Source organism: Cenococcum geophilum (genome assembly GCF_001692895.1).
Source record: "Cenococcum geophilum 1.58 unplaced genomic scaffold K441scaffold_14, whole genome shotgun sequence".
Lineage (NCBI taxonomy): Eukaryota > Fungi > Ascomycota > Dothideomycetes > Gloniales > Gloniaceae > Cenococcum > Cenococcum geophilum.
The window spans coordinates 230,772-247,050 of record NW_027137572.1 but is presented as its reverse complement, the minus strand read 5'-3'; positions in this window follow the sequence as shown (position 1 = coordinate 247,050).

The following is a 16,279-nucleotide window of genomic DNA, read 5'->3' as shown; positions in this document are numbered from 1 at the left end:
TTCAAAACTATCGCCACGACACAAAATTCCTCGGGTAACTATTGAGGGATTTTTAGGGGAGACGATGCGGGGGAGAGAGAAAGAAAAGTCAATTTAAACTAGCATAGACGCGTTGCTCCTATTAGAGTTAAGTGAAGCCTTATACAAAGAGTTTCTATAAGCGCAGATGTGCTTAACTTTGTGCTTGACTTTAGTGAGCTTTGCAAGAGTCCTTGTCGGAACGCTGTAGGGTTGTAGGTGTAGAACTTCCGGTTCTAATTCAGCCCACGTGCAGGCCACATAGCTTTGCAAAGCAAATACATTGCATGCGCAGAGAGTTTTTGTAATATTTGCGTTGAAAGAGTTTTTCTACACAAAACTTGTTCATGACTTAGAAGAATATAACCGTTGTAGTTGGAACACAATCTCTGGTAAAAGAGTGAGTCATTTCGATAACATAAAAATATAACATTCTACTCGCCAGGTAGCTGCCTTTAATATTAACGGCAGAACTACCTATAATCTATTCAGGTTGCTAGTAAATCGCCCGTTTAAGAAATTACCTACTACTAGTCTTATGCCTCTATAGCAAGCTTTTAAGGACATTTACTATCTTGTCCTTAATAAGAAATCTATAATTGGGTAAGTATATCTAGCCTAGATTAATCGCCGCCTCTATTAAATCTACCCTACGCGTAATAACGACTACTTTAGAGGCTTAAATATCTTGCTAGTAGGCGATTTCTATTAGCTTCCCCCTATAAATTAGGCAGCCTTATATAGTAATCTACCCGCTAGGCCGTTAGAGCTTATTAGCTACGGAAAAAGAGCCTATAAGGTAATTAACCGAACTACTATCCTAGATTAAGTTATGCGGTAGGGTAGTAATAACGCTAAGAGCTTTATATTTAGGACCGCCCTTATAGAGCTACGTAGTAATTCTATAAGTAATTTAACCTAGAAGCTTCTTTTAACTAGGTATAAGTAGGGCTTATCCACTAATAAGGTTACGGGCTTTAATAACGCAATTTAGCTATATAGCACACGCGCTACTCTAGGTAAGTATAACACTACTTAGCTTCGCGACCTTTTATAGCCAGTAGTAGCTATTAAGTTAGTTAATACTAGTATAGGTGCGCAGAAAGTTACTCCTAATTAGTGCAATACTATAGATAATCTAGCCCTATATATTAGCGCGAAAGTAATACTAATATAGAATATCTAGGTTAAACTAGGCTTAGTAAACGGTACTACTAGTATAGTTAAAAATATTATATAGAAGGGACACGTGAATATTAAAAAGGATTAGCCTCAGTCACTACTAATTATAGTAGATAGGTACAACAGACCTGCCCTATTCACTCAGTAGGATAGTAAGAAAGTCGTCCCTATATTTTCCGTGCTTTATAAGTAGGAGGGTATAAAAGGCTTTTACTTACGGCGTTAATTTCCAGTTACTCTAGCTTTTACTCTTACTATATATAAAAGCTAGGGCCTAATACTTAACTAGGTAGTTTTAGATATTAAGGAAAAAAATAAGATAGTTAGGCTAACCTATATAGCAGTCTTATGAGTTAAGAAGCTTTTAGGGCTTATATTTAAACGTAGGTTTAATATAAAATAATTTTAGTTATCTATAAGTAAGACCAAAGAGGTATAATAAGAAGATTTTATATAGAGGCAGTAGCAACTACTCGTAAACAACTTTTCCTAATTAGGAAATTATATACTGGCTTAAAGGTAAGCAGAGAATATAGCATTTGTCTTAGTTTTCTAACTTTTAAATAGCTTAACCGCGAAATCCAATTTTCTAAATTTTAACCCCCCTATTTATCCTACCTTCTTACCGCTTCTAGGGCTGTTAGATATACATATAATAGTATATAGGGAGAATTAGCAGTATTGCCAGATCAATATTACTACTGTCTATAGCGTTAATCGATTTTTAGAATTTTTTAAGTTTTTTTTAAAGGGCGGAAATGTCACTTATATAAGGAGTTATGTAACCTCTAAGAATATATACTACTTAGGACCGCATATTAGCAGCCACGACTTCTATACACTATAGTTAAGATTTTATATATACCGCACCTGGAGCTGCTTAAAATAACTATTACCTATAGATCTGCCGATTTATAAATTAAAAATTAGACATAGTTAGAGCTATTAGTAGGGGTTATTAATCGCGCTCCCTATAACAAAATCCGACTAATAAACAAACTAATAAATTAAATTAAAATTTTAGAATGTCTAAATAAGGTTCTACTAAGATACTAGCTAGACCCTAACCTAGACCCTTCCTAACCTATTAAATTCTAAAAATAATAACCTCTACTAAATTAAAAACCAACCTTATCCTTAATAAGCTATCTAATTAGATTTAATAGTTCTTTATTATCTAAGACACAGCCAAAACTAATAAGGTATAGCAGTATATCCACCTATCTAAGAAGAAAGACGATCTTCTAAAGCTAAAACTACTAAGTTGGCCCACACTAAGGGATATACTACCTACGGCTGTATTAATAGCAAAGCTAGACCTAAATTAGCTTACTGCCTATAACTAGCTCTACGCCAAATATAAGGACAATCTACATATACACTAGAAGTAAAAACAGGCTATAAACGATATTAATAACTATATTATTCGCACCATATCAGTAGCCTACCTTTTACTTATTAACAGCCTTAGTAGTTAGTTACATTAAATATTTAAGGCGTCTCTACTACTATAGTAGCCACTACAGTAACAGAGACACCCCGTATTTTAGTAAGTAATTAAGCCCATCTTATACGAGAATCTCATACTTATTAGTATTTACTAAATTACGTACTTATAGGGCCTCCTCCCGTCTATAAATACTCCCTTCTCTATACCTTCCTTTCTTCTTTTCTTCTTCCTTATAAGGGCTAGGGGTACTCTAATACTCCTTAGTCTCTACTAAGGGATCTATTGGTTAATATAGCAATATAGATAGCATTAGATAAGGAGACGGGCGAGAGAGAAGATAGGAAGAATGAAGGAGCCTTTAGTAGGTGTCAATTAAGCAACGTTAATAGCTATATTATAGCTGCCTAATCTCCTATACTTATAGGCCTCCTCCCATCTATAAATACTCCCTCCTCTATACTTTCCTTTCTTCTTTTCTTCTTCCTTATAAGAGCTAGTGGTTCTCTAAGGGATCTATTAGTCAATATAGCGATATAGATAGTATTAGATAAGAAGATGGGTAAGAGAAAAGATAGGAAGGACGGAGGAGCCTCCGGTAAGTATTAGCTAAGCAATATTAACGTCTATATTATAGCTACCTAATCTTCTATTCGCAGGCCTCCTCCTATCTATAAATACTCCCTTTTTTATACCTTCCTTTCTTCTTTTCTTCTTCCTTATAAGAGCTAGAGGTACTTTAATACTCCTTTTTAGTCCCTATTAAGGGATCTATTAGTTAACGTGGTAATATAAATAGCATTAAATAAAAAAACGGGCAAAAGAAAAGATAAGAAGGATAAAGGAGCCTCTAGTATATATTAGTTAAGTAATGTTTAATAGCTATATTATAGCTGTCTAATCTCCTATACTTATAGGCCTCCTCCTATCTATAAATACTCCCTCTATACCTTCCTCTTTTCTTTTCTTCTTCCTTATAAAAGCTAGAGGTGCTCTAATACTCCTCCTTAGTCCCTACTAAGGAATCTATTAGTTAACGTGGCGATATAGACAGTATTAGATAAAAAGATGGGTAAAAAAGAAGATAGGAAAGACGGATAAGCCTCTGGTAGGTATTAGTTGAGTAATATTAACAGCTAGTTTTTGTTACCTAAAAATTGTATTACGTAATGATATTTAGGAACGCAAATATACACCCCCGTCCCATACTTACACCACTACTAAATATTCTAGATTTTATACTTGGAGCTACTTATAATAGGCATTCCTAAGATATCTACCGGTTTAAAGCTCTATAATTAAACGTTATTAACATTTTATATAGGGGTCGTTAATTAAGCTCCCGGGACACAATTTTTAAAGTTTAACACCACACTAATATTATAACCTTCTTGCAGTAGCCAAGCCACCCATAATCTCCTCCCCTCTCTCCCCTTCCTCCCATTACTCGGCGCCGAGCTATTATATTATCGCCGAGCCATTACGTCGTCGTACGTCTAAACTAGGTGGGCAATAACATAGTTAATAGTTATTAGGCATTAAAAATATTTAGTATATAAAGCTTTAAATTAAAATTATAATCTACTATATTATATCCTACGTAAAGGGCTCTATATTAAAGCTCTACAGTCCAAATATGTGCTATATTTATAACCAATATAATCTTTAAGCCTAGCTTAAATAGGGTGCCTTAGTTACTATAGTAGATCCTTACCTAGCGGTAACTAAGGCGCCTTAATCTTACTACTACTTCTATAACGGCGCTATTGCATATTACCTGCCAAATTCTACTATATTCTACTAACCTACGATTAGCTCGCCTAAAGCTAGCGCCTTAGCGGCTTACTCTATATATTTGTTTATATTAGTCCTAGCAACCCCTTTTCCTTCTCCTTAGCTTAGTATCTTCGTAATATAGTATTTATTTAAGCTTTGGTTTAGAGGCATTTATTTAAGCCGTAACATTATACTAAGCTTACCCTACCCTACCTAGGAAGGCCTTAATAATATCCCACCCTAAAAGAAACTTCGTCTATAATAACGCATTAACGCGCTATACTTAGACACTAAAATAACTCTATATTGCCTAGGAAGGCCTAGATAATATCCCACCTTATAAGCTAAATAGGACTAGACCTATACCCCTAGAATTAAAACTAAAGTATATAATACTAATAAACCTTAGAAAGCTAACGATGGTACCTAAAGTAAGCTTATCTAAGAGAGTTGCCTTTACCCAAAAGAAACCTAAGATCTAATTAGGATCAGAAATTAAAGATAATAATAACGTTATAGACGTACGCGAGTAGATTCGCGCCCTTATAGATAGCTAGAAAGCTAATTATCTTAAAGCGAGAAATATATAAAAGACCCTATAAGAGATTATAGAAAGCCTTACGGCCCTATAAAATAGCCTAGCTTCCCTTTCTTAAAGCCCTAGCTAACCTATTTACTCTACTAAATATAATATACTAGGGAGTATAGATATAATAATAAAGTAATTAAAGTCTATTAAGCTCCCTAACCCCCCACTACTATCTAACGGGATAGACCCTACCTTTAAAAATTAGAGGATTTAAGTATAAGAAAAGCTCCGCGTTAACTACAACTATTTCCTTTCTAAAGAAGCTAAAATACTCTACCTCTTTAGTCGAACTATTGGGGACGCCTAATAGCACTTTTAAGCTAAGTTTAAGGATAAGTCCCCTATCTAATTTATATTTATTAATAAGATAATACGGCACCTAGCGGCTATTTATATTAACCTAAATAAAGTATAGGACGCCTAGTATAACTATAATCGCCTAATAATAAAACCAAACTAACCCTTTATTAAATTTTAGACTTAATTCCTATACCTTATAGGAGAAGGCCAGGTTCCCCTTAAGAACTACCGATTAGACCTATATAATAAGCTAATAATTTAGCTATAAGAGAAGATCGCTATAACTTTAGATAACCTACTAACTTATAATAGACTTATAGCTTATTGCTTATTATTAGACTTAGAACTAAAGTAGATTAAAGCCTATCCTAATTAGCAGAAGCGACTCTATGGCGATTAGAACTCGCTAGCCACACCTATAGGAGCTAGAGTAGGAAGATAAGCTATAACTACTTTTATACTAAAAGCGGTTATAACTACGCACTAGTAAGCGACGCCTAACCAGCTATATACTACGCTATTAACTAGTATTCGCCGTAATACTCTAATTAACCCTACCTTAGCTATATACTACAACTATAATAAAGAGGATTACTTTACCTTATCTTGCCTAGAGCTAAAGGATATAGGTAATATTAAGGAGATAGAGGAAGAAGAAATGTTTAATAAGTTAGGAAAAGAAGAACCCTAGGGAAAGACTCCCCCCTAGGGTACCCTATTAATCTTAAAGAAATTAATCTTAGTTAGTTAATAGGTGGAAAGCATTTTACGGTTCTATATATAGTATCTTAAAATAGATATAGAGTTAATATAACTGCCCTTATTAACACTAAAATAAATAGCTTTGCCTTTATAAATACTACTTATATAAATAATATTGCCAAGTTTCTAAATATAGAAGCTATCCGACTAGAGAAGCCTATCTAGGTAAAAGGCTATAACGGCTAAGCCGGTTAGCCTATTACCCATATTTTAAAGTTATATATTACTCTTAACGGACGACGCTAATATAGTATCCCCTTTTACATCCTAAACCTAAGGTTCTATAATATAATCCTTAGATAAAAATAGATGTCCTATTTTAATATTTAGTTAAATATATAATAAAGACAGTTTATCTAGCTAAAGGATAGACTAAGGTTACCCTTCTTTATTAGGGAGATTTAAACTAACCGTAAGACACTAGCCGTAAGGGCTAACCCTACCTACTAGTAGGATATCCTGGCCTATAATCTAGCCTTTATCTAAAAAGACACCTGCTATAAAGCTAGAAAAAACTCTATACTAATAAAGATACTCTCCTAAAGCGCTATATTTAAAGAGGACTCTATATATAGAAGCAGGATAGATAGTAATATAGACAACGTCTAAATTGCGTAGATTTAACCGGTATAGAAAAGAACGTATTAATAGGATATAAGGGATAACCTCTAAAAGATATAATAGAAGTTAAAAGGAGTAATAATAACGCTAGTGCCCTAGAAGTCTATAAAGTTATATACGCCCCTATTATTATATAACCCCCCCACTATAGATATTACCGCAATTAGCGTTATAGTATTTTACTTTAATATATACCAGAAGGATAATAAGGTCTTTATAATAAGCCTATATAAGATTAACTAAATTATTAATAATAGGGAGGAAAAGCTAGCTAAGGAGACTGATAAGGAACTAGTTAAACGCCTTTTTCCTACTATTTATATAAATTACAAGGATATATTCTTAAAGATAGCTTTAGATAAGTTACCCCCTTACTAAATATATAATTATAAAATTTAATTAAAAGCTAATAACTTACTAGGTTATAGCCCCCTCTACTAATAATTAACGGATAAGCTAAAAGTAATAAAGTAGTACTTAATTAATAACCTAGATAAAGGGTTTATCGAGCTAAGTTAAGCCCCTTCTACTTTCCCTATCCTATTTATAAAAAAGTCTAATAAAGGCCTCCGATTTTATATTAACTATTAAAAGCTAAACACTATTACTTAAAAGGATTAGTATTCTATTCTTTTAATTAATAAGACCCTTATACGTCTAAGCTAGGTAAAGATCTTTACTAAACTTAATATCCGTTAAGCTTTCTACTAAATTAGAATAGACCCTATATCTAAAGATTTAACTATATTCTATACCTATTATAGCTCCTATAAATATAAAGTTCTTCCCTTTAGACTAATAAACGGACTAGCTATATACTAAAGGTATATAAATAACGTTTTTTTTTTAATTATTTAGATAAATTCTATATAGTATACCTAGACGACATTCTTATATACTCGGACGACGAACTTAAGTATTAAGTTTTTATTAAGAAGGTCCTAGAGAGACTGTAAAACGCGGGCTTATAAGTTAATATTAAGAAATATAAGTTTAGGGTAAAACGTATAAAGTACCTTAGGTTTATTATAACTATAAAAGGAATTAAGGTTAACTCTAAAAAGGTAAAGGTAATTTATAACTAGAAGCCCCCTTATATAGTAAAAGGGATCTAGTCCTTCCTTAGTTTTTATAACTTCTACTACTAGTTTATCCGTAACTACGGAATTATAGTAAAAACCTCTTATTTAACTAACTAGGAAGGATACGCCTTTTATCTTTAATAATAACTATATAAAGGCCTTTAAAGAGATAAAAGATCGGCTTATCTCTTTCCTAATTCTTTATTACTATAACCTGGACCTTAAATTAATACTAGAAATAGACGCTTCTAATAGGATTATAGTAGGAATTCTATTACAGCTATATCCGGACGGTAAATAGTACCCTATTACCTTCTTTTTAAAAAATAATAGACCTAGTTAAGTATAACTATAAAGTATATAATAAAGAAATACTAGCTATTATTTAATTACTATTCTAATAGCGCGTAGAGCTTAAAGGTATAAACTTTAGAATTAAGATATATATAGATTATAAAGCCCTAAAGTACTTTATAACTATAAAGTAGCTTACTAAATAGTAGGCCTAGTAGGCCGAAATACTCTTATAATTCTTCTTTATAATTATATATTGTTCTAGTAAGCAAAACTCTAAGGCTAATGCCCCAATCTAAAGAGAATAAGATATAGGACCTTAGGATAAGCTAAAGACCCTATACTAGACGCGCGCCCTCCTCTACCCTAAATAGCTTAACCCGCGGATCCTTAGGGAGCTAGACTTTTAGTAAAACTAGCTAGCACTAATAAAGGAGTCCTTAGATAAACCTATAGGGCTAATTAACTACCTTTTAATTATAAACTATATAGCTAACGCCCTAAAGGCCCTCTGTGACTAAGCCGTAAAAAAAACCCCCAATTTTAAAATAGAGGAAGGATTACTCCTATACTAGAAGCAGCTTATAGTCCCTAATATTAATAACTTACGGACTAAACTAATCCGTAAAGCTTATTACTAAGTTTCTATAGCATACCCTAGCAAGAATAAGATACGTAAAATTATTAACTACTACTACTATTGGCTAAGAATAGTTGCGGATATTAACTAATATATATAAAACTGCGAAGACTATTAGAGAGCTATAACCCCACGGGATAAAACCCTAGAACTACTTAAGCTACTCCTAATACCAAAGCGCCTTTAGTAGTATATCTTTATAGACTTTTATAAGCTACCTATAGACTGTAAAGGATATAATATAGTTATAGTTATAGTTAACCGCTTTAGCAAACACCCATTCTCTATTCCCTATTATAAAAACATTAATGCTAAAGAAGCAGCCTGGCTATATATTTACTATATCTACCAAATTTACGGACTACTAAATACTATTATGTTTAATTATAGGCTATAGTTTATATTAGCCTTCTAAAATAAGTTTACCTAAATCCTAGATATTAAGCTAAAGCTTTTTATAGCTTATTACCCCTAGATAGACGGTTAGACGGAGATTATAAATTAGTACCTAGACTAGAGGTTTAGGCCCTTTATTAACTACTTTTAGGATAACTAGTCTAAACTGCTACCTTTAATAGACTATACCTAAGTAACCCTACCCTATAACTCTATAGGGTTTGCCCCGATTTAGCTAGAAATAGAATACTTACCCCATATAAGCTTTAACTAAAAAAGGCTAGAAGAACCCTAGACTATATAAGAGAAGCTATCCTATAATAAGGCCTAATAGTACGCTAAACGCTTAGAGAAAGCCTAAATAGTAGCCTATAAGAACCTAGGAAAAGCCTAAAGGTTAATAAAACAGTAGGCGAACAAACACTATTAAGAGCCTAACTTTGCCCCTAGTAATATAGTCTAGGTTATAATAAAGAATTAGAAGACTAAATAACCTAGCTATAAGTTAGACTACTAAATAGCAGAACCGTATAAGGTTCTTAAGAAGTTAGGTAACTTATATAAGGTAAAGCTCCCGGATTTAATTAGGGTGCACTTTATTTTCTTACTAGATAAGTTATAGAAAGCTATAAATAACTTATTACCTAGATAAAAGAACAAGCCTCCCCTACTAATTTAAGTAAACAGTAATAATAAATGGGAAGTTAATAAAATACTAGCCTATAAGATAGTACGGGGAATATTAAAATACTATATCTAATAAAAGGGCTATAACCTGGACCTAACCTAGTGTTACGGCACTGGCAGAACCTGGCAGAACTTAGTAGAACTTGACTAGCAGAACTTAGCAGAACTTTGCGGTTACGTAACTAGAGGACCGTATAAAAGAACCCTACTTTAACCGGCGCTGCTCTTCTTCTCCTTTCTTTTCTCTAGCTTTAGATTCTCGTTTATAGACAATCTAATTATATAGGCTTGCATGTATTCTTCTTGCTGTACTTATGCCTTGATTAACTAAGTTGCTAATATTATCTAAAGCTTATTCTACTTTTTCTTCCTAAGAAGGAACTTAAATATATCTATAAAACTATAAATAGGACAAGAACATAGAATAAGACCCTAAGGACATTACTAGGACTATAAGGACAGGACCTAAAGGAAAAGAACAGAACCTTAAAGAAAGGACCTATAAGATATATATAGATCAGAACCTCTAAAGAAATTACCTAGGATTACCTAATACCCCTACCACCATGCTATAAAATATAGCAGTAGGTAAAGCAGCTGCAGGACCCTTAAATACTTTAGATAAAGAAATAATTAACGTTTCAACCCCCTAGGCGGAGCTTGCGGCAGCTAATACTAAAATTAAACAACTGCGAGAGCTGCTTAAAGCTAGAGATACCCCTATATCTAATAATAAGTCATTATTAAATAACTAAAGACTTGCTATAGTCCTTTAGGCCCTATTCTAGCGCCTTAGTAGANCTACTAAGGCCTATATAGNACNNANGCGGTNNGNAAAGGTTGNNGATCCCCCGCTACTTANNGATNGAANNNACCCNATATTTAATAANTAGAAGCTTTAATTANNGGATAAGCTTAAAGTTAATNNNNACNACTTNCCNANCNCCTAAGCNANNATAGCNTATGTNTTTGGCNGNACTAGCNGANACGCCTANACGTATTTACGCCCGNNATATACTAAAGACTTAGTANACCTCTTTATCTCTAAAGAAGAAATAATTAAATACTTATCTTCTATTTATAAAGACCCTTTTAAAGTATAAAACGCCCGCCTTAGCTATAAAAGCCTAAATATAAAAACAACGGAGACCTTTTTAGCCTTTTAAACCCGCTTTTTATACCTAGCCAGGTAGGCCTAGATCCCCTAGGAAGACCTACTACTAGACCTCTTTAATAAGCTTACCCTAGACCTACAGCGGGCCGTATTACTAGCTTATACTATAGCATAGATATTAAAGGAACTTATAGACTATTGCCTAGCTATTAACTAAGGCCTCCGTTAAATTAAGGCATACGCTAATTAGTTAAAAACTAGAAACCTTATAAACTAGGCCGCAAGTACTACAAGAACGGCCTATAGTGCCCTAGTACGATTGGTAACCCCTATAGCACCAGCCGCTTAGCCTATAGTTAACCTAGTAGCTAGCCGCGCAGCTACCCCTACTATAGGTCTAGTATACACCCGGCCTATATATAGCGACCCCTATATATAGGCCCTTAGCGATTAAGGAGCTTGCTTTTTATACGGTTAACTAGGCTACCCTATAAGAAACTACCTAATAAAGGTAGGGACAAATAAGGTCCTATTAATTCAAAAGAATAGTATAAAGTTAGAAAAAAAGGAACCCTAGAGGAAGACTCCTCTTTAGGGTTAAAAGGGATTAATATATTATATGTTAATTTAGGTTAGCTAGTTAGTAAAAGAAGCTGCACTATCCCTTATACTTTATTCCGTAATAGATATTAAGTTTTAACCTCTACTTTAGCTAACTCTAGAGTAAATGCCTTTACCTTAATAGACACCTAGTATACCGTAAAGCTGGCTAACTTTTTAAATATACCCCTTAAAGAACTGCCTAAGCCTATTCCTATTCGCGGGTATAATAGATAGATAGGTCCACCTATTAAGACTATCTTATGGATTTACCTTTGCGTTAATAAACAAAGGCAGTATAATATCCCCTTCCTTATTACGGACCTAGGAAACTATAATATAATCTTAAGGAGAAAATGGCTAGCCTATTTAGGCTTATAGCTTAATATATAAAGTAGGCGGCTTATCTAGCCTAAAACCCTACTCCTAACCCCTTCCTTTTTAAAAGAAATTAGTATTATAATAGAGAACCTTATACGGCCGTAGATAAATACTGTTTACTAGGCTAATATAATGTGAAGGGACTAGGCTTTTAAGAAGGATATATAGCTTAATCTGTAAAGGATCCGTATACTATGCCGCCCCTAGGTTACTTATACTACGCTACCCGCACTAAAGACCTAGGGAGTTAGTACTAATCTACCTAAGCCCCCTATGGAGAACTTAGGCCCTATATAGCTATAAAGGAAGGCTAGGGATATTAGATAATATACTAAACTAATAGATTAAAAAGATAACTTATAGAAAATAGAATGTGAGCTAAGGAAGACTATAAACCCTATACCATAAGATACAGCTTAATAAATATCCGTAAAGAAACCTATAGACCTTCTACCAGTTAATATCTGCTATATTAGCGCTATAGGATTCTACTAAAACCTGGTTTAGCCTAATACTGTTACCTTTACTACTAGCTTATATAAAATTAATTAAATAATTAAGGAAAAGTAAAAAGAGCTGAGCAAATAGGAAGGCGAGCTTATTAATGAGGAGCTAGTAGAATAGAAACTACCCTATTAACACTAGAAATTTAAGGATGTATTTTCTAAGGCGGCGTCTAATATACTCTCACCTTACTAACCGTACGACTATAGGATTAAGATTAAACTAGATAAGGAAAACACCCTTAGCTATAGCCCCCTTCGTCAGTAGTCTACCGCCAAATTATAGGCTATAAAGTAGTACCTTATTAATAACCTAAATAAGGGCTTTATTAAGCCCAGTTAAGCCCCTTTTAACTCGCCTATTCTCTTTACTAAAAAGCTAAATAGAGGACTTTGTTTCTGTATTAACTACCGCAAACTTAATAATATAACCTATAAGGACCGCTACCTACTACCCTTACTTAATAAGACTTTAGCCTAAATAAGTAGAGCTAAGATCTTTACTAAGCTTAATATTCGTTAGGCTTTTTACCGGATTAGGATAAACCCTAAATTAGAAAATCTTATTATATTTTAGACCTATTATGGAATATATAAATATAAAGTACTTCCTTTTAGACTAACTAATGGACTAGCTATATACTAGCGATATATAAATAATATACTCTTTAACTACCTTAATAACTTCTATACGGCCTACCTAGATAATATTATAATCTACTTTAAGAATAAGTTAGAATATAAGGAGTATATCTATAAAGTCCTATAACGGCTCCATAAGGCCAACCTCTAGGCCGATATTAGGAAATTAAAATTTAGTGTTAAGCGTATAAAGTACCTAGGGTTTATTAGTATAAATGGAATTAAGGTAGACCTAGAAAAGACAGCTGTAATTAATTAATGGGTACCCCTAAGGACCGTAAAGGGGGTATAGTTATTCTTAGGGTTCTGTAACTTCTACTAACGCTTTATTAAGAACTATAGTAGGATTACCTGGCCCCTAAGCTAACTTACCCGCAAGGACTAGCCCTTTTACTTTAATACTGTATATAGGTAGGCCTTTAATAAGCTTAAGAAATAACTGGTCTCTACTCCCTTACTCGCCTACTTTAACCTAAAACGGCCCTTAATACTAAAAACTAATGCCTTAAATAGCGTTATAGCTAGCGTTTACTCCTAAAAGTAAACAAACGGAGAATGGCACCCTATTGCTTACTATTTAAAGACTATAATAGATGCTAAGCTAAACTACCCAATTTATAATAAAGAAATACTGGCTATTATCTCTAGCTTTTAGTACTAGCGAGCCTAACTAGAAGGCACCCCTAAGTTTATCTAGGTAGTTTCCAATTATAAGGCCTTAGAATATTTTATAATAATAAAGGCCTTTATAGCCTAATAGGCATGCTAGGCGGACACCCTATCTTAATTTAACTTCCTAATTATATATAGGCTAGGCGCTACTAACCGTGCGGACGCTTTTATAAGGCGTGAATAGGATATAAATAACTAGATAGCCGCGAAGATCTTATTACAGACCTAGGCGCTACTACAACTAAAGTACCTTAAACCCCTAAATATGGGCAGAACTAAATATAGACTCTTTAGACGCTAAAATATACCCTATTAACTCTATAGAACTTAACTTTATTAATAAACTGCTGTAAGTAAACCGTACGGCCCCTTCCCTATAGGAGTACCGTAAAAAGGCAAAGAACGTCGCTAGCCCTTAGTCCCTTAAAAGTGGACTATTAAAATACTGGGAACGGCTAGTGGTAGTAAAGGAGCAGAACTTATAGACTTAACTTATTACTAAAGTATATACCTAGGTCTCTATAGCCTACCCTAGAAAGAATAAAACCCGCAAGATTATTAGTAACCGCTACTACTGGCCCGGAATAGTTATGGATATTAACCGTTACGTATAGAATTGCAATAACTATTGTAGGTCTATAATTTTATAAGATAAGACCCTAGGACTATTAAAACCCCTCCTAATACCTAACCGCCCCTAATAGTATATCTCTATAGACTTTTATAAGCTACCTCTAGACCGTAACGGATATAATATAGTTATAATTCTAATTAACCGCTTTAGCAAGCGCCCGTTCTTAATCCCCTATTATAAGAATATTAATGCTAAAGAGGCAGCCTAACTGTATATCTACTATATCTACTAAATCTACGGACTACTAAATACTATTATATCTAATCGCGGGCCGTAGTTTATATTAGCCTTTTAGAACGAGTTTACCCGGATCCTAGGTATTAAGCTAAAGCTTTCTATAGTATACTACCCCTAGATAGATAGCTAAACGGAGATTATAAATTAATATTTAGACTAGAGACTCTGGCCTTTTATTAACTACTTCTAGGATAACTGGGCCGAGCTGTTACCCCTAATAGACTATGCTTAAGCAACCCTACCCTATAACTCTACTGGATTTGCCCCAATTTAACTAGAAATAGGTTACTTACCCTATACTAGCTTTAACTAGGAAAGACTGGAAGGACCCTAGACTATATACAAAAAACTATCTTATAAGGAAGCCTAGTAGTACGCTAAGCGCTTAGAAGAAGCCTAGACGGTATCCCGTATAAATCTAAAAAAGGCCTAAAAATTAATATAATAGTAGGCAAATAAGTATAGGCGAGAGCCTGACTTTACCGTAGGTAATATAGTCTAGGTTATAATAAAGAACTAGAAGATAGGACGGCCTAGCTATAAGCTAGACTATTAGATGGCAGGACCGTATAAGGTCCTTAAGAAGATTGGTAACTCATATAAAGTAAAGCTCCTAGATTTAATTAAGGTCTACCCTATTTTCTTACTAGATAAGTTACAGAAAGCTATAAATAACCTACTACCTAGACAAAAGAATAAACCTCCCCTATTGGTTTAAGTCAATAATAATAACGAATAGGAAATTAAAGAAATACTGGCCTATAAACTAGTAAGGAAAACGCTAAAGTACCGCGTTAGTTGGAAAGGCTATAACCCAGATCCTACCTAGTACCCTATATAGAACCTTATTAGCAGTCCCCATAAGCTTTAAAAATTCTATAGCCGTTACCCTAATAAACTAGGACCCCTAAAGTACCTAGACGAGTAAATAGAGTGCTAGTATAGCGAAGACAATAAGCTACCGGAAGAGTATAAGGATAAGAACGCCCTATAGGTATAATACGGATATATAAAGCCTAAGGGCAGGCTTTTATAGAGGGGGGGGTAATATTACGGCACTGGTAGAACCTAGTAGAACTTAGCAGAACTTAACTAGCAGAACTTAATAGAACTTTACGGTTATATAACTAAAGGACCGCATAAAAGAACCCTACTTTGACCGGCGCTGCTCTTCTTCTCCTTTCCTTTCTCTAGCTTTAGATCCTCGTTTATAGACAATCTAATTGTATAGGCTTATATGCATCCTTCTTACTATGCTTATACCTTGATTAACTAAGTCGCTAATACCTAGTACCCTATATAGAACTTTATAGGCTACCCCTAGAAGCTTAAAGAGTTTTATAACTAATACCCTAACATACCTAAACCCCTAAAGTACTTAGATAGGTAGATAGAATGCTAGTATAATAAAGATAATAAGTTACCGGAGAAGTATAGGGATAAGAACGCCCTAAAGCCCTAATACAGCTATCTGCCAAATTCTGCCATATTCTGCCAGTACTATAAAAACTTTAGATGTCTAGGAACTTTAACCGCTGGTTAAAGTTGTCTAATTAGTTAGATCCTTGTTAAGACTTTTAGCGGCTACTCTTCCTAGCCTAGCACTTCTACTTAATATATAGTCGCTTTTTAGTACTAAGTCTAAACGCGCTTATATCTTCTTTCTTTTCTTATCTTATATTTTGTAATCTTATATTTTATA